The sequence below is a fragment of the Symphalangus syndactylus genome, chromosome 10, assembly GCF_028878055.3.
Source record: "Symphalangus syndactylus isolate Jambi chromosome 10, NHGRI_mSymSyn1-v2.1_pri, whole genome shotgun sequence".
In the NCBI taxonomy this organism is placed as follows: domain Eukaryota; kingdom Metazoa; phylum Chordata; class Mammalia; order Primates; family Hylobatidae; genus Symphalangus; species Symphalangus syndactylus.
This window is the reverse complement of record NC_072432.2, coordinates 80,441,794-80,467,882: the sequence shown is the minus strand read 5'-3', so window position 1 is coordinate 80,467,882 and position 26,089 is coordinate 80,441,794.

The window sequence follows — 26,089 nt, the reverse complement described above, 5'->3', positions numbered from 1 at the left end:
GACATACTGGTTAATCACTTTCCTTTCTCTTCTTCCCCTTAATTTTAGGTTATCTAATTGCCCCACAGATTGCTCCTTCTGTCTTATCTTCTGGTTTTCCCACTCTGATCCACTAATGTTAGAGTGGTCCAGGGCTCTCTCTCCTTTCTCTCTCTCTCTCTCCTGTCTATTTTTATTCTGATTTACACTTACTCGGTAATCTCATCCACTCTAATGCTACGAACCCTGCATATTTGTTAGCAAATGTTTCTCTCCAGGGTACACCACTCTCCTGAAATCCAGACATATATCCATTCACCTACTCTAACTCCACTTGAAAGTCTAGCAGACATCTCAAACACAACGTGGTCAAAACTGAACTAATTTTTTCCTCCAACCCTCAGTACTCTGCTTCTCCAAGAACTTTAAAACATCACTGCAGATGAGAGTTACATCTTTCCAAATGTTCAGACCAATAGTTTTCCTAGGTTTCTTGTTTCTCATTTACTAAGAGTTGAAGTTCCTATGTTTTAGAAGGCCCTATGTGGTCTGTCCTCTCTTATATCTTCTTCTGCCACTCTTTCTTACTGACTTTGCTCTTACCACACTGAACTCATTGCTATTTCTCAAATTTCTCACATAGAATTCTTTTAATCTCTTCCTGCAATTTCTTTCCATACACCTTTCTCATCTCCTTCAAACTCTTTGCTCACATGTCACCGTCTACATGACACCCGCTTTGACCATTCTACTTAAAGTTTGCCACACTGTCCCCAACGTGTCCCTACCCTCTCATTCAGTGCCATTTTCCTTTATGTTATAGAACCCATCTCTTTTAAACACACCATAGAATTTTCTTATTCATTACATTTATTGACTTTTGTCTCCTTCAATAAAACATATGTTTTATAAACAGGGATTTTTGTCTCCTTTTTCTCAAACACCTAGAAGAATGCTTGAAACATGACAGATATACAATAAAATTTTGTACATACCACATAATTTTCTTATTCATGACATTTGTTGATTTTTGTCTCCTTTAACAAAACATATGCTTTATAAGAAAGGGATTTTTGTCTTTTTTGTTTTCAAACACCTAGAAGAATAATTGAACCATGGTAGGTGTACAATAAAATTTTGTCGAACAAATGAATGAATTACTGGATCACGAAGACCATTCTTAACATTGTTAAAAAGTAAATGGTTGAGCAGAAAACAATAGTACGTTGACTAGGAATGTAAACATTGAAGAGCTGAAGGTTGTTTTGAGATTTGTGGAGAGGAAACAGTATAAACTTCCATTTTATCAAACCATCAAACATTTGTAAAATGCAACTTTTGGAAAATGCATTTTTTTTTTTTTTTTGAGACAGAGTCTCTCTCTGTTGCCCAGGCTGGAGTGCAGTGGCGTGATCTCAGCTCACTGCAAACTCTGCCTCCCGGGTTCAAGCAATTCTGCTGCTTCAGCCTCCTGAGTAGCTGGGATTACAGTTGCATGCCAACATGCCTGGCTAATTTTTGTATTTTTTAGTAGAGATGGGCTTTCACCATGTTGGTCAGGCTGGTCTCAAACTCCTGACCTCGTGATCCACCCGCCTCAGCCTCCCGATGTACTGGGATTACAGGTGTGAGCCACCGCACCTGGATGGAAACAGCAATTTTATTAACATGTTAATCTGCCTTAAAATACTTTTTATCATGTTTTAAATATGCCAAAATTATGTATTACTGAATCCCCTTTTTATCATTCAACTTTGAAAACTTCATTTGGGTTAAGACTTTTAGTTTTCAAAGCTGTAATGGTCTCTAAAGAACAGATTCTAATTTGTAATTCTATAAACAAATCTGAGACTGGACATCAATATACTGGAAACTAGTCCTAGAAACATGTTAAATACTACTAGTCGTAAAATTCAGATTCTATAACATTTATTTTAAATTTTAAAATTACTGCCCATATTTAATATTTTATTAAAGTATATACTTAAGAGATATCTGTTAATTTATTTTTAAGATGAATAAACAGACAACTGAGATTCCAAAACCCACAATATTCTTTCAAGATAACAAAAAACTAGAAGTAGTGTAACTGAAGGTAAAAAGAACCATGTTCTTGGCCGGGCGCGGTGGCTCACACTTGTAATCCCAGCACTTTGGGAGGCCGAGGCGGGCGAATCACGAGGTCAGGAGATCGAGACCACGGTGAAACCCCGTCTCTACTAAAAATACCAAAAAAAAAATTAGCTGGATGTGGTGGCGGGCGCCTGTAGTCCCAGCTACTCAGAGAGGCTGAGGGAGGAGAATAGCGTGAACCCGGGAGGCGGAGCTTACAGTGAGCTGAGATTGCGCCACTGCGCTCCAGCCTGGGCGACAGAGCAAGACTCCGCCTCAAAAAAAAAAAAAAGAACCATGTTCTTGCATGTCACTAATAAAGCATGGAGATTGTCCTTGGCAGAGGCAAATTTTGGGTTTCAGCTAGCAGTTTTAATACCCACTATTGAATAGAGAAGGGAAAAATAACTTATAGATTCTAGATTTTGAGGTTTTATTTACTTGTCAATTTTCTTTCTGCAATAGGGGTCTTTGAATTATTTTTCCTAATAATTTTTAACATATCAAATGGGTGTGTTAATCCTTCCATTTACCATTGGCCCTTTTATCAGATATCCCAGACTCCTCTTTTATTCCTCTGCAAAATAAATAAATAAACCAATCATTTCCTGCATGTTTGTGAATTGTCCTTTTTCAGGCTACATATTTTACTTTCATCTATTTCTATGTTCTTTTATTTTGTATTCGTTTCTTCTTCAATTTTTCCCCCTTCCGATGTTTCCCTTCATGATTAGGGATTTTGAATACTTTAATATTCCTACTCTTTCTTTCTCTATTTGTTTTGCTCCATAAGAAACCAATGATTTATACAGTTGCTAAAGTGAGAAAGAAATTCCAGATCACACATAGCTTGGTTTCCTCCTTCTTCCTCTTGGAAAGCATGAGTTTTCTTCTATTTCACAGGAGGCAGATTTTTTTCTGCCCTCATCTGTGGTTATATTTGACTAAGTCAGTGAGTTTGCCTATTAACAACAGCATATCAAGACTGGGAAGCTGGGAGAGGTCTACCCAGGGATGAGAGGAATCCTACATCACTGACATTGTTTAGAATTGCTGATGAATGATTATCATCAGAAGCAGATCAATGTTTAGTCAATATTATTGTTATTTTAAATCACTAAAGATGTTCCACTCCCTTATTACCACCACCTGGGATGGGATGCTCTTCCTAGCTACACTTCATAGTGAATAAAACCATTGCTCAGAGAAGCACACTTCCTTACCTGCCCCAGGTGGTCATCCACAGAATACTTTTATTTAGAGTAAGGAAACAGCACTGTGAGTGTGGAACTGAGTTGTTTGTCTCATGTTGATATTATGTTATGAATAAATAGTTATTACGTATCTTCTATATACAAGGGGTATAAGTCTAATAGCAAAAGGAAATTTCAATAAATATTAAAAACTGTTAAATTTGTAAGAGTGAATTAGGATCATAATGCTTGAACATAACAGAACTCTGAGTGTTTTGTTGTTTGAGAGAAACCTTGGCTAGCATTTTGTAGGCTGCATATAAATTTTCATGAATTTATGGAGGAAAAACTAATCTTCAAGGCTTTTTAAAATACGACATCCTATAAATAATAAATATTCCCTCTATTGTTTTGGCTGTTTTATATTTTTCAGGATAAACTAATAGAATTAATGATACTGTAAAAGCCTATGGATTACATAGATTTACAAATTAGTGGAATGACATATGGGTGAAACCAATTTGTTACATTTTTATGCAATACAAATACTTTTATTCAGGGTATACAACAGCTATAAGAGACTATTTTATCTAAGAAATCACTTCTGATAACTTTAATAGATAAAAATAATGCTTTTAATATCAACTGATTGTTCTCTGCTACCCAGGTATCCCGTAAGCATAAACTAATTAAATAATGATATGCATTATAATATTATCACTATCTACCCTTTATTGAACATATGCTGTGTACTGCACACTTTGCTGAGAGCTTACAGTAGAACTCATCTGTTGGAAAAAAACTATTCTCAGTCTTTTCATTTTGTTCTTGCCTCTCTTACTAACTTTATGTTGCCTTATAGTTATGAGCTTATGTGTCTTTTTCTCACCATACTATAACCTCCTCATGTGGAGGTTCACTTTGTAAATCACTGTTGCATCCATGTAGCTTGACAGATAATAAACAATCAACCAGTATATTATGTACCATAACCAACCTCTTGACTTCTAACACTTAATTGGAAATGAGATCAGGAGAGAGTTGGATGATCTACGGCATTTTCTGAAAAGATCTAGAAATCTACTTGAGAAAATTTCTAGGTACCAGAGCAATGTAGAGAGACAGCTAGATATGAATTAATGACCTATAATTATTGCAGTTACCCCTTGCACCACATTTTTACTACTCTCCCTCGAACCACAAGGAAGATTTAGTGTGAAATTAGGTTGTTTGAAAGCTACTATAACTTGACAGCTAAATACATTATGTGGACCAGAGTATCACCTTATATAAGGTGAATCAATAAATTTCAAATAAAGTCATTGACAATGCTGATCCATCTACCAATTGTATGGCATTGCACTACACTTCCCTGACAGGCTTATGCTTTTATATCCTATTAAAGCATCGGAAATAACTCTTAAGAGTACTTCCAAATAAACTACAAAACAAAGTACCCTAGATATACTGAGTGCATTTTTACAGAGCATCAGTTTAATAGTCCATTTTCTACTTTTGACTATGAGAATATTGGTGACTCCACAAATCTGTAAGCATGTTTTTGCAGAGTTTTTAAACTTGTATATTTACTGTGGCATCTCTTGTCCTATTTTAATTCTTAATTTAGTGGCCTTAAAAATTTACAAAGAACCCCTTTACACTTTGCATGCGAAAGATCACTGAATAAAATGCAACTTTCAATTTTGTGCTTCAGTTTTCTTTGGGAAACAAAAGGAGAAGGTGACTTTACTTGGCTAAGAAAATATCTCGAACCATTCTGAAAAATAAGATAGAAGTGTGTAAATAAAAAAAAACTTTACATGTACAAAAATATATGTTTATGTATAATATTTCATGAATATTATACCTAAATATTCAGATGTTTTTAAAATTTTAAAAATAATTCTAGTATGTTACAAATGTCTTGGAGTTACCCTAAAATACAAGAGTAAGATAAATACTTTGGTTATAGCTTGCCAACAAGGTGTTTGGAGAAGTATCTGGCATTTCCTTGGAAGTGCTTAATCCAATCCCTGGTGGGTTGTCAGATGTCTCAAAGCAATAGGTGGCACCATCCTATACTTTGAATGTGTGGTGACACCAAATCATCAGCCTGCTGAATTCTCTGTTGGTTTTATTATTTTTAGATGCCCTGCATATCTCTTCCAGTAATACATATCACACTCCTACAGGTGCCAGGTTTTGAAAATTTGTGACCTGCCACACTAGACCTGTTATAGCAATTCCTTAAATAAATACCTCACAGTCTAGTCCTCAAATATTCCAAATATTACAGTCCTGAAGTCATAGTTGGCTGCTGCAGCATGTCTGCCTTGGTTGACTTGCAGGTATAGAGGAAGTGCTTGCTATGCTGTCTCACTCCAAGTATGAAAAGAAAAAATAACCCACCTGGTTTTCATCAAAGAGCCTTTGAATATTGTTCCTCCCGAGAAGGCTGCTAGCTACTGTGCTTTCATGCTTACCCTTTCTACTGAATCTGTCTCAAAAGCCTTTAAAATTCATTGATGATACGATGTGCTGCTCAGTCACTGTACTTTCTGTAGCAGGCATCCCAGCTTGAGACCAAGTTACACTCACCCTAAGATTTATGTGAGGGAACAAAGTGCCTCATGGGAAAGAATTTTTTCTAAGGATATTACGATACAGAGTTTTGTTTCAAGGATGGTAGGTCAGCATCAGAGATAAAGGGTCATATATCTCCCCTGGTTAATTCCTCAACCCAGCTGACATGGCCACATACCTCAGTCCACAAGCAAGTTCATGAGAAATAAAAGACAAGTCTCAAATAAAAGCTGTCTTTGTTCTTTCTGGTATTATCTACTCGAGAAATTAGCTACTTGAGCGCATACACTTCAGGTATGTAATTGCCAGTAGCTTTTACAACACTGGGAAGGAAAACCATTGATTTTTGCAATAACAAAAGACAAACAATAATACTGTCAATATTGAGCACTGGTAGCTCCAAGGTGATAATTACACAAAACAACCCTTTGGCAGAAACTTTGGGGACTGATGTTTTTGCAATCACCATGGGCAGCAGGAGTATAGGTTTTGATGAGGTCCAATCAGGGGACCTTATCTCCTTTGGTAGGCTCTAGCAAGATTAGTGGCCCCATCGATGGACAACGGGGCATGACTTTTACTTTTGTCATTGAAAGTAACAAGCAACAGCAATATCATAGTGGACTAAAGTTAGGAGGGACATGTTAAAAAAGATTCCTTAAGGTGGTTACAGGAAGGAATGGCCCATGAAATACATGTGCAACACACCCCTGGAAGTTTAGAAAATTACTCAGTGGGAAATTAAAGATATCTTATTTTTTATAGTATGTCAAGGAGAAATACAATGAATGTTTCAATGATCTTGCTTTTATTCTCACTTTTCTACTGAGGAGGACAGAATATGTGAATAACATTTAGATGGTTATTTAAGACTATTTATTTTATTTTAATTAATTAATTTATTTTTTGAGACAGAATCTCGCTCTGTCTCCTAGGCTGGAGTGCAATGGAGGGATCTCGGCTCATAGCAACCTCCACCTCCCAGGTTCAAGTGATTCTCCTGCCTCAGTCTCACGAGTAGCTGGGATTACAGCCGCCGCCACCACGCCCATATAATTTTTGTATTTTTAGTGGAGACAAGGTTTTGCCATGTCGCCCAGACTGGTCTGAACTCCTGATCTCAGGTGATCTGCCCGCCTTGGTCTCCCAAAGTGCTGGGATTACAGGAGTGAGCCACCGTGCTTGGCCAATTTAAAATAATTTAAAGTAAAAACTAAGTGAGGTGCACAGTTATAGCATCCTTAGGAGTATGAATTGTGTTTAGAATACAGGATTGGGATGTGTCTTCAAATAGAAAAAAAAGTTAAAATACCCTCAGAGATCCTTGATACTCATTCGGTTAGGTAAAAATAGATGTATTTAGTGTTATGAACTGGGCACGGACACAACAGGGAACAATAAAAACATTTATATTATCAGAAAGTTTACAGTCTAAAGGATGAGAAAGATGAAAGACAGATAAATAACTTAGAATATAAATTCAAGATTGTGTAGTGGTAAATATTATGAAAAATAATAAGGATAACATAACAAAAAGTAGCAAGTAATGCTATGTTAGATATGGTACCAGGGAAGGCCTGTGTGAGCAAAGGATCTTGATAGAAATTAGTTTGTGTGACGTTGTAAGTCTTGTTCTCCATAAAGGCTGTAATTTTGCTGTATTTCATGTGACTCTTCTTAATTTCCAAGGCATATTAAATTTTGAAAATCATTTGTGTACTGTTTCACAATGAAACACAAAACTATTGTATCATTTTCCTCTTCAATATCTGTAGTCATTTCCCTCAGTTATTTGGATGAATAGGTATTATTCTTTAAAATAAAGGTCTACTTTCTTCAAAACTATGCTTATATATTCTGTCTTCATCTAATTTTATGATCTTATGTTTTATAATTATTTATCTAATCAGTAAAGACAAAATCTATACTGATTCTATCTAGATATACATTTCCACAAATATACTCATAGTCTATAAAGTAGTTATGGAAACAAAGATGTACTGTTTTAGATACAAATAAAGGATACACATCGAGGTATCACACATACACACAGAGCCCAAATGCTATATATTTTCTATTAAGATATTTGGCCTCAGATGTGGTCTGACATTATAGAAATATGTCTTATGCTTGGAGACCTCTCAATCTATAGTTTCACCTCTATAGAGTTCAACAAGCGTTGTCTCTGAGGAGATGTGCTGATCATGCTGTCATTTCAAGTCCACGTGTTTTTTTTGTGATTAGCATCAAAGGAAAGTGAGTCGGCTTTACTTAGAGTCCTTTGTATTGTAGATCTACAGTCACAGATTTTAAAGTGTTTTAAAGACAGCATCATCCTTTAATATTTTTTCACTATAATAAAATCGGAGTATGTTATTTAAGTACTCATACTTTTAAAAAATAAGTATTTAAAGTGATCAGAATGCAGAGTAATTGGTAGATATGTTAAAGAAGCAAATGAAATGATGATATTGCTCCAGTTCTTTAGAAAAGTGACATTTGTTTGTGGATAAGAGACATACAACAAGGTAAATCACGACAATAGAAGTACTAAAGGAAAGTTTCAAGAACAATGATGTTCAAGATAGAACAAGATGGAGCAAGCGATAAGGGAATGTCACTGGTATGTGCTGTGCCTGCCATATCACAGGTGTAGCTTTGAAAGCTCTGGTGAAGAAGTGAGAACTTGATCTACAATCTTAACAGAGTTGATTGTGGGAGAAATGGAAAGCCATGTATGGGTGTTGATCAGATGAAATCAGACAATAGAAATGTTGTAGAAAGTCATATTATGCAGTAGCATGGAGAACAGATTGGAAGAGGGAGAGATTCTCTGATAAACCTTATATTTAAGCATTATATTGAGATAGAAATTAATTTGGTGAGAAACTGTACATTTAGGTTTAACCTAGCAGAAATTGGTATTTATAATAATACACTTATTTCCTAACAACACTATTATATTACTGTAATTCTTTTCAGTTATTTTATTTCCCAAGAGGATTCTTAGTTGCGTAAATTAAATACATTAAATAATTCCTTTCAGAAATGAGGAGAGTGCTTCAGAAATTAGATATATGATGCCAATGGGGAATAAAAGCAAATGTACAGAAGTCCACAGGGAAGGTAAATAGTCAGATAATGGAGTGAGGACAAGGTTGGCAATATTAGCAAAAATGAAACAACAGATGGGGCATAATTTTTGTGAGTTCTCACACAGATGGTTCACCAGATGGATTCTGCCGGGTTCATACAGCTTGTGTGTATTTTTCAGCTGCTTATCATGATAGGCAAGGCCACTTCTGTGCAGGCGAAATCTTTCCTTGGTTTAGGTTATTGAAATATAACACTGCAATAAATTGGTAGTTGGTGACATAATACCAAGTATTTTTATTAACTGCTATTTATACCTAGAGGCATGCAGATAAGGTTATGTTGAAGATACTAGACTTCAGAAAGAATTTATAGATCATAATTTAGAAAATATTGTACTTCAGAAACTTCAGGTAGGTTAGAAGATTTAGAGACTTTAATTTTAATTTCAACTATTAATTGAGTGTATCATCTTTTGAAATTTTATTTTTAAAAATAAATTTCACTTAACACAACAAGATGTAGAATTTAATAAGGTTATAGCTAAAAATGATTTAAATAAATTAGGAAAATGTCTCTGTAAATTTAATCTAACCTATAATTGGCATTCAACATAAAATATTGCATTTTAGTTGACATTTATACTAGTAAATACCCAGTAAATACTAGCCTACTAAGTGATAAAGCCATTATGTTTAGCACACTGCTGTCATAAGTGTATATGCATGTGTATATTAATTTTGAAATAAATATTCAGCATCCTTCAGAACTGTTTTCATTGATTAATGGAACTCCTGAGAAGGAATATCCTTTAGATAAAAGGGAAAATCAACAACAAAACATTTAAACATTATATGTTCTCAATTAATAACCATTAAGGTATAATTATACAAATCTATGGCACAAACAAAGGCTCTACTTTATTTGGAGGCTGATCTTTTTGCTGTTACAAGATGAAATCTTCATTTATGGGATTTTAAATTCTGGCAGGAGGGATTTACTCTACTGAAGCTATCCTAAGGTATTGATTTGTAACATCAAAGGAATCTGATCTGTCTTGAAACACTAAAGAGGGCTGGAAACTAGTAACTTGGGGATATTTCAGATAGAGTTCTCGTTCTCTTTAAAGACAAATCTATCAACAGCAGGGTGCTTACATAAAACCTATAGAGTTGTATTATTTTCTAAATATATTTATATACATTATTTCATTTGAATCTTTCAATGGTCATTTGCGGTCAGCATGGTAAATGTAATCATCTCAGTTTTACAAATGAGGAAACAGAGACTTGAAAACTCTGAATAACTAACTACCTTTTTTGCACACTTAAACAGAAGAGTCCAGACTCTGGCTTACTATAATACTATCAGTAGAGGCTTTCTGAATACCTACTATGTCCTGCAGAAATATAAGTTTGTGCTACTTAGCTGAGTCCTGACATGAAGTATATAATGATAATAATCCTAGAGATTTGTGTCTACACATAAATTAATCAAAACATGTTTAAGATTTTATTTGTTCATCCAATGATTAGTTTTGTGACTTAAATTATATACTAGAATATTTTTTCTTACATTGAGATTTGAGGCTTCACAGGACAGGGATAAGGCACTTATTATCAAGAAATATTTATATACAAGGTATATATTGCAGTGTAATATAATCAGAGTTAGTGGCTAGGTACTTTGAAAGCAAAACAAAACAAAAATAGTACCTAACCCTGTCAAAGGGTGTTAGAGTGTAGGAAAGTTAAAGTGACATCTCTGGTGATTCTGAAGAAGTTGAAACAATGTAGTCAGAAGGGAGACAACCCTGACTGGGAGAAAGTAGCTCATGTAAAGTCAATGCACATGAAAGTACTGATACGGTTTGGCTGTGTGTCCCAACCAAATCTCACCTTGAATTGTAATAATCACCATCTGTCATGGAAGGGACCTAGTGGGACAGCTGAATCATGTGGGTGGGTTTTTCCCATGTTGTTCTCGTGATAGTAAATAAGTGTCATGAGATCTGATGGTTTTATAAAGGGGAGTTCCCCTGCACATGCTCTCTTGCTTGCTGCCATGTAAGACATGACTTTGCTCCTCCTTTGCTTTCCTCCATGATTGTGAGGCCTCCTCAGAAATGTGAAACTCTGAGCCTATTAAACCTCTTTGTCTTTATAAACTAGCCAGCGTTGGGTGTGTCTTTATTAGCAGCGTGAGAACAGACTAATACAAGTACACAAAGACTTCAATATTGCTTAAGTGCAAAATCTAAACCATGCAGTGGCAGAAGATGAGAATGGGCACAGATGTAGCAGACAAATCGTGACTACATGACGGAGACTGTGAGCGGATTAAGTTTTCTAGTCTGTGAGCAAATGCAAAGCTTGGGAGATTTGAAAAGAGGTAAACCTGGTAAAGTTTGGTCATTTAAAATGATAATTTAAGACTACTTCCAGAGGAGAGATTTGGACTTTCTGCAAAAATACAATGTAAGGAAATAATAAAAACTAGGGTAAAAGAAGCGAGAGTGAAAAATACCAATAGAAATATTGAGGTGTTGGGATTGCAAGGACTTAGTGATTGATTGCAATTGGAAGGGAAAAAATGAAGGGTTAAGAAAAGATACATTGGACTCTCATATTTCTAACTTGAACCATTGAAAGGATAATGGTATATTTAGTTACAATAAATAGAGAAGAATGACTGAATTTGATTTTTGGTCATTTATTAAGATGAAGAGGGGGATAGAAATGCAGTAAGATAGAGATTTAATGTTGTTTTTAACAGGTTAAGTTAGAATTTGCTGAGGAATATCCCAGCAGAAATATTTAATAGGTGGTTAGTTATGCTGGTATAGTGGTTTAGGTACAGATTTATTAGAAAGCACCATAATTCGGATATTCAGGTGTTCAAGCCTTGGTCTTGAATAACATTCCCCAGGAAGAAATATACAAAGTAAGAATTAAAGACAATGAAAGTAAGATGCAAGAAAAGAATGAGAAGTCTCTAAAGTAGTTATGTTTCCAGCTATTATATGTTCCTTTATAGCAATTATTTTTTCTTCTTCTTTGCCATAAGGAACAAAGGGTGTGAATTCCAAGTTTATCATTTCACAGTTTCTTTATCCTTGTATGTTTAGTGCCTATAAAAGAGTCTGAAACATAGAAATTAGTAAACATCATTTTGTTGCATGAAAGAATGAGTGGTATTTCAACAACATTCAGGAAAGTCTGTAGAGGGAGAAAAAAAGAAGATTAAAGACATTGCAAAGTCTGGGGAATAATAAACTAAAATATATTCTCAGCCACCTTATCAAATTATAACCTTAAAAAATATGAAGAATTGAATTGACACATTCTGGTTAATATCTGTTTATCCCCTCAGGAAACTAAAATTTTATACTTTTGTAAGAACAGAATAGAAAAAATATATAAAAATATAAATCTAGCTAGAAAATATGTTCTTCGAAATTCATTCATCATTCAGTAATCTTAATTTTCTGTATAAACATTTATATACCTAATATCAAATTTAAACCACAACTCAAGCACAGATTTTATGGCTTGTTCAACATGCTAGCTGTGTAAAAAATTTATTTGTATCACAAAAATTGAATCATTAAGTAAATAGAAATATATTAAAGGCAGCAGTTCTACAATATTTTCCTCTATGTATGTGTAGGTGCTATTTCCATTTTCTTATGCTGTAAATGAGCAATCGCTGTATAATCAATCCATTTGACTTTAAGGTATTTAGGTTTCTGAATAACATTATTTTGGTCATATCAACCACAGTTTTCATTACATCGATATAACCTTAATCATAAATCCATCTGCCATTGTGACAAATTGTTTCATGGTTTAAGTTCTCACTCTGAAATAAGTTTACAAATATTTTTATCAACTAAAAACGTAGCATTGAGGGTATTATTACAAGTTTCTCTATTTTATTTCTTGCAAATACCATGCCTTAATGTAAAAGTTGCATGTATGTAAATATGTATTTATATATTCTGTGTAATAAGCAGACTGCTTGAATTATGCACCAATACTTGCTGTCTTGAATTTGTTTACGAAGAAAATTATCCTTCTAGACCGTAATCTCTTTAGAAAAAAAATATTTTGGTCTGCACTTCACTGTGACTCTTACCCAATGCTATCTGTATACTGCTTGCTGCCAAAGAGTTTTTTTATAAATGTAATTCAGAGTTTTTGAATTCCCTACTTGAAACTTCACTGGTTCTATAAATGACTAAAGGATAAACCTAAACTCCTTAGTGTATCCTATAAGTTTCTCCATAATTGGGCTCCTGCCTAAGCTCTGGATTTATCTCTTGTTTTCTCCCTGGCTGTTTCTTGCCTCAGTGCTTTTGATCATGTTGATCCCATGGCTTGCAATGTTTTCTCATCAGTCCATACTCCCCTTTCTCCTGCAGGTCTGCTTGCTTTAAAAATTAATCTCATGTCTTTTCCTAAGGAAAGTGCATTCTGTCTTGCCTCATCCATGTGAAAACAACTTCAGTGTCTGAGTTTTTGCCCTCACCATACTGGATTCAAATCTTTACCCCACTACCCTTCATGCTTGGTATTGCCTGTTCTCCCCCACTACTTTCATCCTTGTCTATACCTATATGTATATCTGTAACTATACCTGTATCTATATATCAATCTGTATCTTAGGTGGCCATTTACAACCTAGAACTGGGTTTTATTATCTCAGAAACTAATGGCATATTTGGTTCACAACATGGATTTAATAAATATTTCTACTTAAATGAGTGAATTAATGAATATAAACACTATCATGTCAATGTGAAAAAAACAGAAGAGAGTAATAGGCTGGCAGATATCAAATCAGTAGTATTTAGAAAATAAGAAAAAGGGCACTGAGGTCGTGACATCTTGTTAGTTCTAACTTTGAAATATATTTGAAATCTGACCACTTTTGAGCATTCACCTCCACAGTTACAGCCTTAGTCAGAGCTACCATCCTCTGTTGCTTGCTTCTTGCAAAAGTCTCCACACTGGCTCTCCCAACTATGACTCTTGGCTCTCACATTCTACTTTAACATAATAGCCCTCCCAAAAATTTAAATGTAAATCAGATAATTTTACTCATTTGTTCTGCTCTGGTTTGAATGTGGCACCCCAAATTCATGTGTTGGTAATGTAATCCCCTAATGCAACAGTGTGGGGAGGTGAGGCCTTTTTGGAAGCTGTTTAGGTCATCAGGACTCCACCCTCAGGAAGGAGTTAATGCTGATATAATTAATGCTGATATAAAAAGGGATTAGAGAGTGGGTTCTCTCTCCTTTGCTTTTCTGCCACGGGAGGACACAAGAGTTTCTCCCCTCTGGAAAATACAGCATTCAAAGTGCCATCTTGGAAGCAAGACTGGACGTTTACTAGACAACAAACCTGCAGATGCCTGAATCTAGGACTATGCATCCTCCAGAATTGTAAGAAATGCATTTCTGTTTTTTATAAATTATCCAGTCTCAGGTATTTTGTTATAGCAGCACAAATTGTTTTGTGTAGACATGCTGTAACATCTTGCCCTATTCATCCTGAGTAAACACTGAAATCATTGCTCGCAAAGTCTTTTACAATCTGAAATAACACCTTTCAGCTCTCTCTCATTCACTTTGCTCCAGCCACACTGGCATTCTTCTTGCTTCTGCATCTTGCTAGGCACATTTATTTTTATAAAGGCCTTTTAATCTAAGGATTTTGTTGCCATAATATGCTTTTTCATCAAGTGTCTGCTTGAAAAAACTCATACCTTCTTCAAATCTTTGCTCACACTTCAGCTTTTTAAATGCAGTCTTGTCTTTATTTGGGTGGCTGTAACACAAATACCATAGATTCGATTGATTAAAAATGAGCATTTACTTATCACTGTTCTGGAGGCTGGAGATTCTCAGGTCAAGGTATCCAGAGATTCCTTTTCTGGTGAGGGCCTGATTCCTGGTTCATAGATAGACGTCTTCTCACTGTGTCCTCACATGGCAGAAGGGGCCAGAGAGCTCTCTTGGGTCATTTTAAAAATTAAGGTACTAATCCTATTCCTGTCAGATCCAGAATATAACCTAATCACCTCTTAAAAGCCTACTCCTAATATCATCAACTTGTGGCTTAAAATTTCAATATATGAACTTGGGGGGAACACAACATTCAGTCCATAAAAAGCCATTTTGATGAACCTTGTTAATGACGTGATATCCCACTCATCCTTACCCTACCTCCCAGGCTACCTCTACTTCCCCATGCAGTGGTGGCCACGAAAATGTACTGCTCATATATCCTGCAGATTACCATGTTAATTGACTAATGGTTCAGTTATTTCACTTCTGGATCAACTCCTAAAACTGCCTCCATCCTCTTGTTTTCTATGTGATATGGTTTGGCTCTATGCCCCCATCAAAATCTCATCTGTAGCTCCCATAATTTCCATGTGTTGAGGGAGAAACCCATTAGGAGATGATGGAATCATGGGAGCAGGCCTTTCCTGTGCTGCTCTCATGATGGTGAATGGGTTTCACAATATTTGATGGTTTTAAAAAACATCTGCACAAGCTCTCACTTTGTCTGCCAACATTCATGTAAGATTTAACTTGCTCCTCCTTGCCTTCCACCATGATTGTGAGGCCTCCCCAGCCACGTGGAACTGTGAGTCCAGTTAAAACATCTTTCTTTTGTCAATTGCCCAGTCTTGGGTTTGTCTTCATCAGCAGCATGAAAACAGACTATTACAGTAATTTGGTACCAGTAGAGTAGGGCACTGCTGAAAAGATACAAGAAAATGTGGAAGTGTCTTTGGAACTGAGTAACAGGCAGAGGTTGGAAGAGTTTGAAAGGCCCAGAAAAAGACAGGAAAATGTGGGAAAGTTTGAAACTTCCTAGAGACTTGTTGAATGGCTTTGCCAAAAATCCTGATAGTGATATGGACAATAAAGTCCAGGCTGAGGGGGTCTCAGGTGGAAATGAGGAACTCATTGGGAACTGGATCAAAGGTGACTCTTGTTATGTTTTAGCAAAGAGACTGGCAGCATTTTTCTTCTGCCCTAGAGATTTGTGGAACTTTGAATTTGAGAGAGATGATTGAGGGCACCTGCTGGAAGAAATTTCTAAGCAGCAAAACATTCAAGAGGTAACTTGTGTGCTGTTAAAAACGTTTTATTTTAAAAGGGAAACAGAGCATAAAAGTTCAGAAAATTTGCAGCTTGATGATGCAGTAGAAAACAAACAAACAAAAAACACTTTGAGTAGAAATTTAAGTTGGCTGCAGAAATTTGCATAAGTAACAATGAGCTGAATGTTAATCCCCAAGACAATGGAGAAAATGTCTCCAGAGAATGGCAGAGACCTTTGTGGCAGCTACTCCCAGCACAGGTCTGGAGGCCTAGGAGGAAAAAGTGGTTTCATGGGCCAGGCCCAGGTTCCCTGTGATGTGTGCAGCCTAAAGACTTGGTGCCCTGTGTCTCACCTACTCCAGCCATGGCTGAATGGGGCCAATGTAGAGCTCAGGCTGTGGCTTCAGAGCGTGCAAGCCTCAATCCTTAGCAGCTTCCATGTGGTATTGAGCCTGAGAGTGCAAAGAAGTCAAGAATTCACGTTTGGGAACCCCTGCCGAGATTTCAGAAGATTTGTAGAAATGCCTGTGTGCCCAGGCAGAAGTTTGCTCTAGGGGTGGGGCCCTCATGGAGAACCTCTGCTATGTCAGTACAGAAGGGAAATGCAGGGTCAGAACCCCCACACCAAGTCCCTACTGGGGCACTGCCTAGTGGAGCTGTGAGAAGAGGGCCACTGCCCTCCAGAACCTGGAATGGTAGATCCACTGACAGCTTGCACCATGTGCCTGGAAAAGCTGCTGACACTCAACGCCAGCCTGTGTAGCAGCTGGGAAGGAGGCTGTACACTGCAGAGACACAGGGGTAGAACTGTTCTAGACTTTGGGAACCCAGCTCTTGCATCAGTGTTATCTGGATGTGAGACATGGAGTCAAAAGAGATCATTTTGGAGGTTTTAGATTTGACTGTCCTGCTGGAATTCAGACTTGTATGGGGCCTGTATCCCCTTTGTTTTGGCCAATTTCTCCCACATGGAATGGCTGTACTTACCCAATGCCTATATGTCCATTGTACCTAGGAAGTAACTAACTTGCTTTTGATTTTAAAAGCTCATGGATAGAAGAGACTTGCCTTGTCATGGAAGAGACATTGGACTGTGGACTTTTGAGTTAATGCTGAAATGAGTTGAGACTTTGGGGGGACTGTTGGGAAGGCATGAGTAGTTTTCAAATGTGCAGATAGGAGATTTTCGAGTGGCCGGGGGCAGAATGATATGGTTTGGCTCTTTATCCCTATCCAAATCTCATCTTGTAGCTCCCATAATTCCCATGTATTGTGGGAGGGACATAGTGGGAGATGATCAAATCATGGGAACAGGTCTTTCCTGTTCTGTTCTGGTAATAGTGAATGGGTCTAACAAGATCTGATGGTTTTTAAAACAGGAGTTTCTCTGCACAAGCTTTCTCTTTTCCTGCTGCCATCCATGTAAGATGCAAGTTGCTTCTCTTTGCCTTCCACCATGATTGTAAGGCCTCCTCAGCCACATGGAACTGTAAGTCCATTAAACCTCTTTTTCTGTATAAATTACCCAGTCTCATGTATATCTTTATCAGCAGCATAAGAACAGGCTAATAGAATGTGTTTCCCATAAACTGCACCAAGCCATTGGGTAAGCATAATTGCGGATTTAATGGAGTCCCATTCCTCCAATGCGTGGGGCTCCTTTAATGGGAGATTTTGCCTCAATTATTTTCCATCAGACTACCAAACATTTCTTAGAACTACATGGCAGTCAAGACTCTTCCTACCCAATTCTCCTTCCTCCTCCTTTTCCTTTGCTAGAGTCATAACTTCAAGGCTCTTCCTGCTTTCTCTAGCTTCCTTCTCATTCTCCTTCTTAGAATATATCTCCAATAAATTTCTTGCACCTGTATTCCTGACTTGGCATCTGCTTCTTGGAGGACCCCAACACATATCTTGCTATACTTTTTCTTTTCCCTATGGCACTAATTTGTGCCCAGGTATTAATTTGTAAAGGTGACTGAGGGAAGACATAGAGTGATCATTACTATTGAAAAAATGATTTTTATTACATATAGTTCCCCAGAGATGGGAGTAAGCTACACCATGCATGTTACAGGATGAAATACAAGGCTCAGTCAGGAGGCAAGAGGAGTCAGTGAAAAGCTTGGCCAAGAGCTTTATTGTATTTTCAGCAAAAAAGGTAAGGCAGGGCAGGAGAAACAGCTTAAGATCAGCTGGTTTGAATAATGTCAGTGGGCTCTGGGATATGGGGTGATCAATAGTCATCTGGTACCTGGCACAGAATGATTTAGGGTGAGGGAAATATTGGCTTAGTGGGTGAAAGTTATATAAATGTTTATGGATATAGACTCTCGGAATTGTTGGAGGTTTTGTAATACGATTTTTGTATTCCCAAAAAACGCTGAATCACAAGGGAGATGAAAACAACTTTGAGTGTTATTTTGGCCCCATGATTAATGGATGCCAAATAGACAAATACAGAATCTTTAAAAACACAGAACAAGCACATGCTACATTTTATCCTAGGTTGGCAAGCTGCAGTCTATGGGTCAAATCCAGCTGTTCATCTGTTTTGCAAATGAGGTTTCACTGGAACACAGCCATGCTTATCTGTTCATGTATTGTCTATGGCAGAGTTCAGTACCTTCAACAGAGACTTAATGGCCTAAAGAGGCTAAAATACTTCTTATCTGTCATTCAGCAAAAATTGCTAACACCTGTCCTAGCCTACCATTGTCATTTAATATATTTAATATTTTAAATGACATTTATAATTTATAAATCTTGATAAAAATATTAATATATTTAATGTTCATTGTTTGTTGTCTGATTTTCCCCAATTGAATGTAAGCTGTGCTGCTGTATGACAGATAAATTGTTTCGTTTTTTTCACTAATACATGTCAGAAATCTGTATTGGCACTTGGCACTTAATAGGAATGGAATCAATATTTACTGGTGAATGAATGAAATAAAAAAATTAAATCTGAACTCTTTATATAGAAATTATGTTGTGTGAACAAGTCTCCTAGCCATTGTATCAGTTTTCTTATATAATAATAGTGCTTTGCACATACAGTTAGTTTAGGAAATTAATGATATGAAAAAAGAAAAAAGGCAATGCATTCATGTATATGGTGAGCATTGAATAGATGTCAGATATTTATTACATAAGAGAAAGCACTAAGTTTCATTTTTCTGTCTAGTGATAAAAAGCTTAGCTTACTAAGTGTTAATCCATGTGTGTACACTAGTGACTTGTTTTAAAAAAGTTTATAGGTTTTATCTAAAACAGGGTTAATGTTTTTTATCTTTCCCACTGGGTATTGAAAAGACAGATGAGATTATATTTATAAGAGTACAAAATGTTGAAGGATAAAAATGCAATATGAATGTAGATAATTTTTATTCTTTCAAATTCAAATAAAAATCAAGTAACAAGACAACAATCTCCTTGTGTTTTACTGTTCATATGTAAGGTGTTATAAGAATGATTGAATTTGGCATATTTGGTGAAGCAATTGAGCCATTTATAAGCTTTACAATGATATTTGAATTTTTTTAAAAAGTCGTAGAACCTAGGCTTCTATTTATATTTCTGGAAGTTTCAATCTCCATTAGTACATATATCATAGATCTTCTATAGATAAAACAACTCAGTTTAAGCAGATGGGAAAAGGGCATTTTTTTCCCACAATACCCACAAAAGTTTTAGGAAGCTAAAATTGTATATCTGGAGTTTGTGTTCGGATTAGTACAATTTATTTCTCTTCTTGTTCATTTCTACTCCTTGTCACTACATTTTGCATCTCTTGCACTTCAGCAGTCCTTCTGATACTGTATTTGTCAAATTCATGAATTAGATTCTGGACCCCATGTTGAATGATAATTCTCAATTCCTACTTTACTTTATCTCTCAGAAGCATGTAAAATGGATAACCATTACCAATTTTTTATTTTTTATTTTTGAGATGGAGTCTCGCTCTTGTCACCCAGTCTGGAATGCAATGGCACTATCAGCTCGCTGCAACCTCCGCCTCCCGGGTTCACGTCATTCTCCTGCCTCAGCCTCTCCAAGTAGCTGGGACTACAGGTGCCCCCGCCACCACACCCGGCTAATTTTTTTGTATTTTTAGTAGAGACGGGGTTTCACCGTGGTCTCGATCTCCTGACCTCGTGATCCGCCCGCCTCGGCCTCCCAAAGTGCTGGGATTTCAAACGTGAGCCACCGCGCCCGGCCCAGTGGCAATACGTTCTTTTGGTTTCTGCCATTTTACAATGATGGCCCTGGTTAATATCTGTGTGACTTTTGCCATTTGCTCATTCTTTTCCCCTCCATGAACAACTTCTAGCTTCCTTTCTTAAATCTTCTTTTCTCTGGGCTACCTTTAAAGTTTCTAGATTTTGTAAGAACTGCTTACCACCTCTTTGAAAATACCTTGTACACTCACAGTTAAGTAATAACCTTAGTTGAGGTTTGTTGATTTCACCTGTGAGGTTACTTTTGGTGATTTTCAAAAGCCAGAAATATTGGCTGTTTGGTGTGGTTAAAGTTGGGTAATAAGGGATTTATGTGGATTTTTTTTTCTTTTAAAGAGCACTATGGTTAAAAGTCAGCTTAATTAAAAGTGGATATACAAGCTATAGGTATATTTAAGAGACCCTTATGTTTTTTCTTCTCAGATCTTGTTTTTCTGGAAAAGGATATTTTCTCAGACGGCTGAATTAATTTTTCCATTTTGTCTTGCCACTCTTTTTGCTCACATGAGAGGCCCTAATATAACTTCTGATAGCCTGAGACTTCTCGGGAAAAACTGTACCAGGAAGACACCAGTTATCCCATTTTGGGCAACAAAAAACCTGTTTTCCTCATGGAACCCCAGGAACTGAAAGCAGATAGATTCCTCTTAAAATCTATGTTTGTCTTCCAGCTAAGTCTGCTGGGCCTTCAAAGCTGCATGCTTTCCCAGTCCTGCTTTTTGAAGGACTCCACCCAGAGGCCAATAATCCAATTAGGAGGTTGGCAAATGAGAAATCTTATAACTACTGGATCTTCTTCTCTCTGTCTGTGTAATCATATATGTGTTATGTGTGTAATGTTTGTATACAAAAGAGCTCTAATTAATTGGCTTAAAGAAAATAAGTGCTTAGGTCAAATATTTTTGAAGGAAAAATAAAAGCTGTAAAGTCTTTTAGTTCATGTGACTTTAATCTTTGAAAGATAAAAACAGTTTTAAATATGATTCATAAAGCAAAATGTCATCAAAATGTAAATATGTGGTCTAAATTATGCAGGCGAGATACTGGGTTTGCTAAATGTTTTAAGGTTATAAACTGCTTCTTTAGCTTTTGAGAACTGACTCACCTGCTTTACAATTTGTAAGGTCTGGGAACATATGGAATTAACCACACCCCTAAATATGCTGGAAATATTCGGGCTTTATGTATGCTTAGTACGTAATTAAGATAACTTACCAGTTTTATATTAAAATTAAAAATTGCTAAGAGTTTTGAGACTACAGAAAATAGCTTTGCATACAAGGTGTGTAAGAAAAGTAAAATGTGTTTTTGGTAAAATATTATAAGGAGATATGGAAATGGGAATGTAAATTTTTGCCTAGTTTAGAGGTTTAGAGGATTGTTTTAAATTAGATAAGATAAAGCTAAAGATTTAAACAAGTTGTGGAAGGTTTGTAAAACAATCTTGCAAAAGAAATTCTGTGTGTGAACATTTTGACTAAATTGTAATAGGTATTATATAGTTTTTCCATAAATTGAGTGTTGAAAGAACAACAAGATTTTTTAAGACACTGATCTGCTCTTTAACAGAAATTATAAAGGGTTATAAAAGGTTTATAAGAATCTCACCTCATAGTCAAACTAGTTAAGTTTGGATAGAATTATCTATTAGGTTTCATTAAAAAAATTGGGGTTGACATTAATAGTAGACAAATGCAAGGATAAAATTTGACTTTCTCTCCACTGAACAAGATTTTGATGTAATAGTGAAAAATAATGAAAGTTTTTGTTTGCCTTGTGAATAAACTGCCAAAAAAGGGAAGGGAGAAATATGAGACAGATTGTTTGGAAAGCTAAGTCTTCCTATAAATGAGTAAAACGTTTTTGCCTTTTAAAAAATTTTTGAGTCACCATTTTGGCTAAACAAATTACCTTATGGTAATTTGAAACTCCAATTCATAATATCAGTGTTTTAAACCTCTTACATATTTAATAAGCTTCCTAAAATCAAACTTATTTTCAAGGTTGTTTTTCTGACCCCTAACTTTTGAATGCTATAAAGGGCCCTGGAGCATCCAAACAAGAGGTAAACAAGATTATTTGGCATGGGACTGCCAATATAAAAAGATTGTTTAATCTTTAGGTTATATTTTGGTGAATAATATTAATACATGTTCCAATATTGTTATGGGATTTTAAAAATTCTAATGTCTGAGAATATGCTGTCAACTATAACTAAGGTTATTATGTTAAGTTATTGTAAACCACAGAAATAACTAAATTTATTTGTCCATTTTGTTTTTAACTGTAACTACCTTGGACATTTTGACATTCACAGACAATTGTTGTCTTGTTTTGATCCTCTTCAAAAGATGGTTTATAATCAGATATAGAACTTTGCCAGGTGCTCTTAAATGCAGGTTTCTGATAGCCTTGAAGACTGTGACATTGGAATAGAGAAATAACATACAGGACTCATGAAGAGCTAAAATGTTTATGAATATCAAGCAGAACAAAAGTTAACTGAACGGACTGAACTAACAGAAAACTGAGTAATCTTTTTAACTTTTTGCTTAAAACATTGCTGATCCTTGTTTTGCTTTTCAGAGTCAAATAAACTTTTCTTTTTAGTTATCTACAGCTTTTAACAATTGAGCCAGGTATCCTTTTGTGAATAAAATTTGTAGCCTATTTGTTTCTCTCGGCCTGGTTTCTCCAGAATTTGGAAACTGCTGTTGAGTATTCTTAACTTATGGTGATACAGTCATTTGCATAAGTGCAATAAGAATCCATTTTCTTTTGCAACAGGACACAATTGGAGAAATTGGTTGTTTTTACCAAGGCTTTAACTGGAAGGGTGTGCTTCCCTTTAAGGAATCGAGGTTGACTTGCAGAGCCAATAAAAGCCCCTTGGGAATATTCACCTCATATCTTGTCTACACAGTCTCTTTATAGGGTTCCTAACCTGTGGTGAGTAAAGTATGTCAATTTCTAACAGCCCCAAGAGCCCTATATTATCTTGGGACCTCCAGAAGTGTGGAATTTACCCAACTCACAGATATTTGAGGGTAAAACCCCATAACTGCATTTGCTTTTAAAAAGTCTTATCTGAGATTCCTTATAGAACAGAGTTCCATCAAACCAATTTAAAAAACCCTATGTAAAAAATAATTATTTTTGTTGCACTTTATGGAAATAATCAGGCCAAGTATAAGACAAAAGTTTATTATGCAAACAACTCAGTCCTATCATAATTTGTATTTACAAAAATGAACACTGGATAGAGAAAAATTATATTTCAAAACTTATCATACACTTGTCATTAAATTTTCATCTCATTAGTTATTTTTAAGTTTTTGCCTACATTTTAAGCTAACTGTGCTTATTCTTGTGAACCAAACTAATCTCTGGCTGCAGCTCAGACAAAAACAAAAGGGATGGGCCATCAAAGTCCAAACTGTCATGCAACCGGAGCTTTGGATGATGGCTCTTTTTTCCTGGGGACCTTTACACAGGCCTCTGAGGAAGATCTGACTGACATTTTCCCAAAACAGTGCCCCTTGTTGGCAAGAAGCAGTTAAGATTTGTCTTTGTCCTTGTTCTAATGGCAATTATGTTTACCTCTTCAGAAAGGGGAAATGAGAGTGGCAGGAGGCAGCTAAATGCCTATGCAGATAGGGGCAGGTCCCCGGTGAAGCCTCACCTTCAAGCCAAAACAGGCTAAATGCTGAAATTTTGGACTGCTGGTCCAGGATCAAACCTATGACCCAGAGTGAGAACTTCTGTTTCTGCTTACCTGCCTTTTACCAATTGATTATTTCTGAATAATGCGTTTTAACTAAGGGAATATTGCCTTTTCCCATACTACCTATGGCCTGCCCCTCTCCTATTCTGAGCCCATAAAAAGTCCTACACCCAGCCAGGCTGGGAGGAGAGACCCACCCAACTGTGGGGGTGGAGGACCATGCCCCTGTGTCCCTTCTCTGCTGAGGTCTGTTCCGTCACTCAACAAAATTCTCTACCCTTCTCATATTTCAGTTTCCAGCTTATTCTCATTCTTCTTGGATGTGGTACAAGAGTTCAGGAACTACCGAATGTGGATTCAAGCTATAACACAGGTCAGTTGGGGTGTGCCAGCATGGCCGAGGGGGTCCCAGGTGGAGTTTTGCCAGCCAGAGGTGCCCAGCATGCAAAGTGACCAAGAAGAAAATCCTTCATTGTAAGGGAAGAAGAATATAATGCAAATTTTCCCCACAAGAGACAGCTTTGCAGGTCTATTTCAAAACATGTCAAATAAATATATTTGGGGTAAAATACTTTGATTTGCTTCAGGGCCTGCTTTCTGGCATGTGATGCTATACCAGAGGCAGGTTGAAATTTGGTGTCTTATTGTCACAAAGAGTCTGTTTTGTCTGTCTCTAGATGTTTGTTTTCATGTTAATCCTGGTCAGAAGTGTCTAAACTCCAAAGGGAAGAGGGTATAATGAAGCGTGTCTGACCTCTCCCTTCCCATCTTAGCCTAAACTACTTTTTCAGATTTCTTTGATTCTAGATGCTATACCTTTCAGCTGTATCTGCTTTTCACATATTTAAATATTAAGCCCTAAAAACTGCAAATGCTTTGCTGGCCCAGCTCTTTAATGGGCTCAATCCTGAGCTCAACAGTCCAGTTGGAAAATAAAGACTAAAATAAAAAGCCACTGTGTACATAAAATTCGTCTTCTTTTAGAATCCTATGGCAAATTTTTATAATTTTTTGCTACCTTGAAATCCATTTTTAATCTTTCCCTAATTATACACACAAACTCCTTCTTGAAAAAGCTTAAATTCTCTCTCTCTCTCTGGGCTTTGAAATGTAAATTTGCTACCCTGTTTTCTCTAAAACTTGGTGAGGGATTCAGCCATGTGGGACAGATAAACCTTAACCTTTTCCATTTACAAAGGCACAGTTCAAATCCAATTGTCCTTTTAAACTTGTGAGTTTTAGAGTCTCATGGCTAAAATTTTAAAATCAATTTATAGTCTTTCTGTTTGTCTGCATTTTTATGTATATGTGCATACATGTCTCTATAAATTCTCCTTATGGTACCAAATTGACTTATAAATAAATGAGTTCTCATAAATTAAGTAAATAAACCCAAATGCTTTTCAAGTTCACATTGCTTTAGTAATCTCATGGTATACAAGATAAGTTTAATGTTGTTGGTTTAATAAAAATAACTATGTCTTTTGAGTTATCAGCAATATATGCATGTGTTTAACTTTAAGGTCCTTGCTTTTATAATATTTGCCTAACATATAGTAATATAAAAATAGTAAACAAAAAATTTAACTTGAGATGATGGCTGGATTTCTCTAATGTTTCATGAAATTTTTAAAACATAATTGTTAAGAATAAATAAATAGATGTAAATGGAATAAATGTTTATCAATTAACTTTTAATAATAGTTATGTGTTATGTTTACTTATAAAGATTTCTCAAATTTTTTGGCAACTGTACTTTTAGATTTTTGCTAAGCAAGATGATATTATATATATTCATTGAATATCTAAATTATTTCCAAATAAGATATAGTGCCAAGACATTAATTACTATAATAAATATAAGTTTAAGCTCATATATTTTGGCTTATTTCAGAGAAACAAGAAAGTTATTTAGATCTATTAGTAAATATGGCCTGTTTCCCATTTTTAAAATGTTCTTTTGGAAAGCCTGTATTTCTAAAAGTTATAAAATATGTAATCATACACTGTTATTATGTGGCTACCAATTAAAAATTGATAGCTT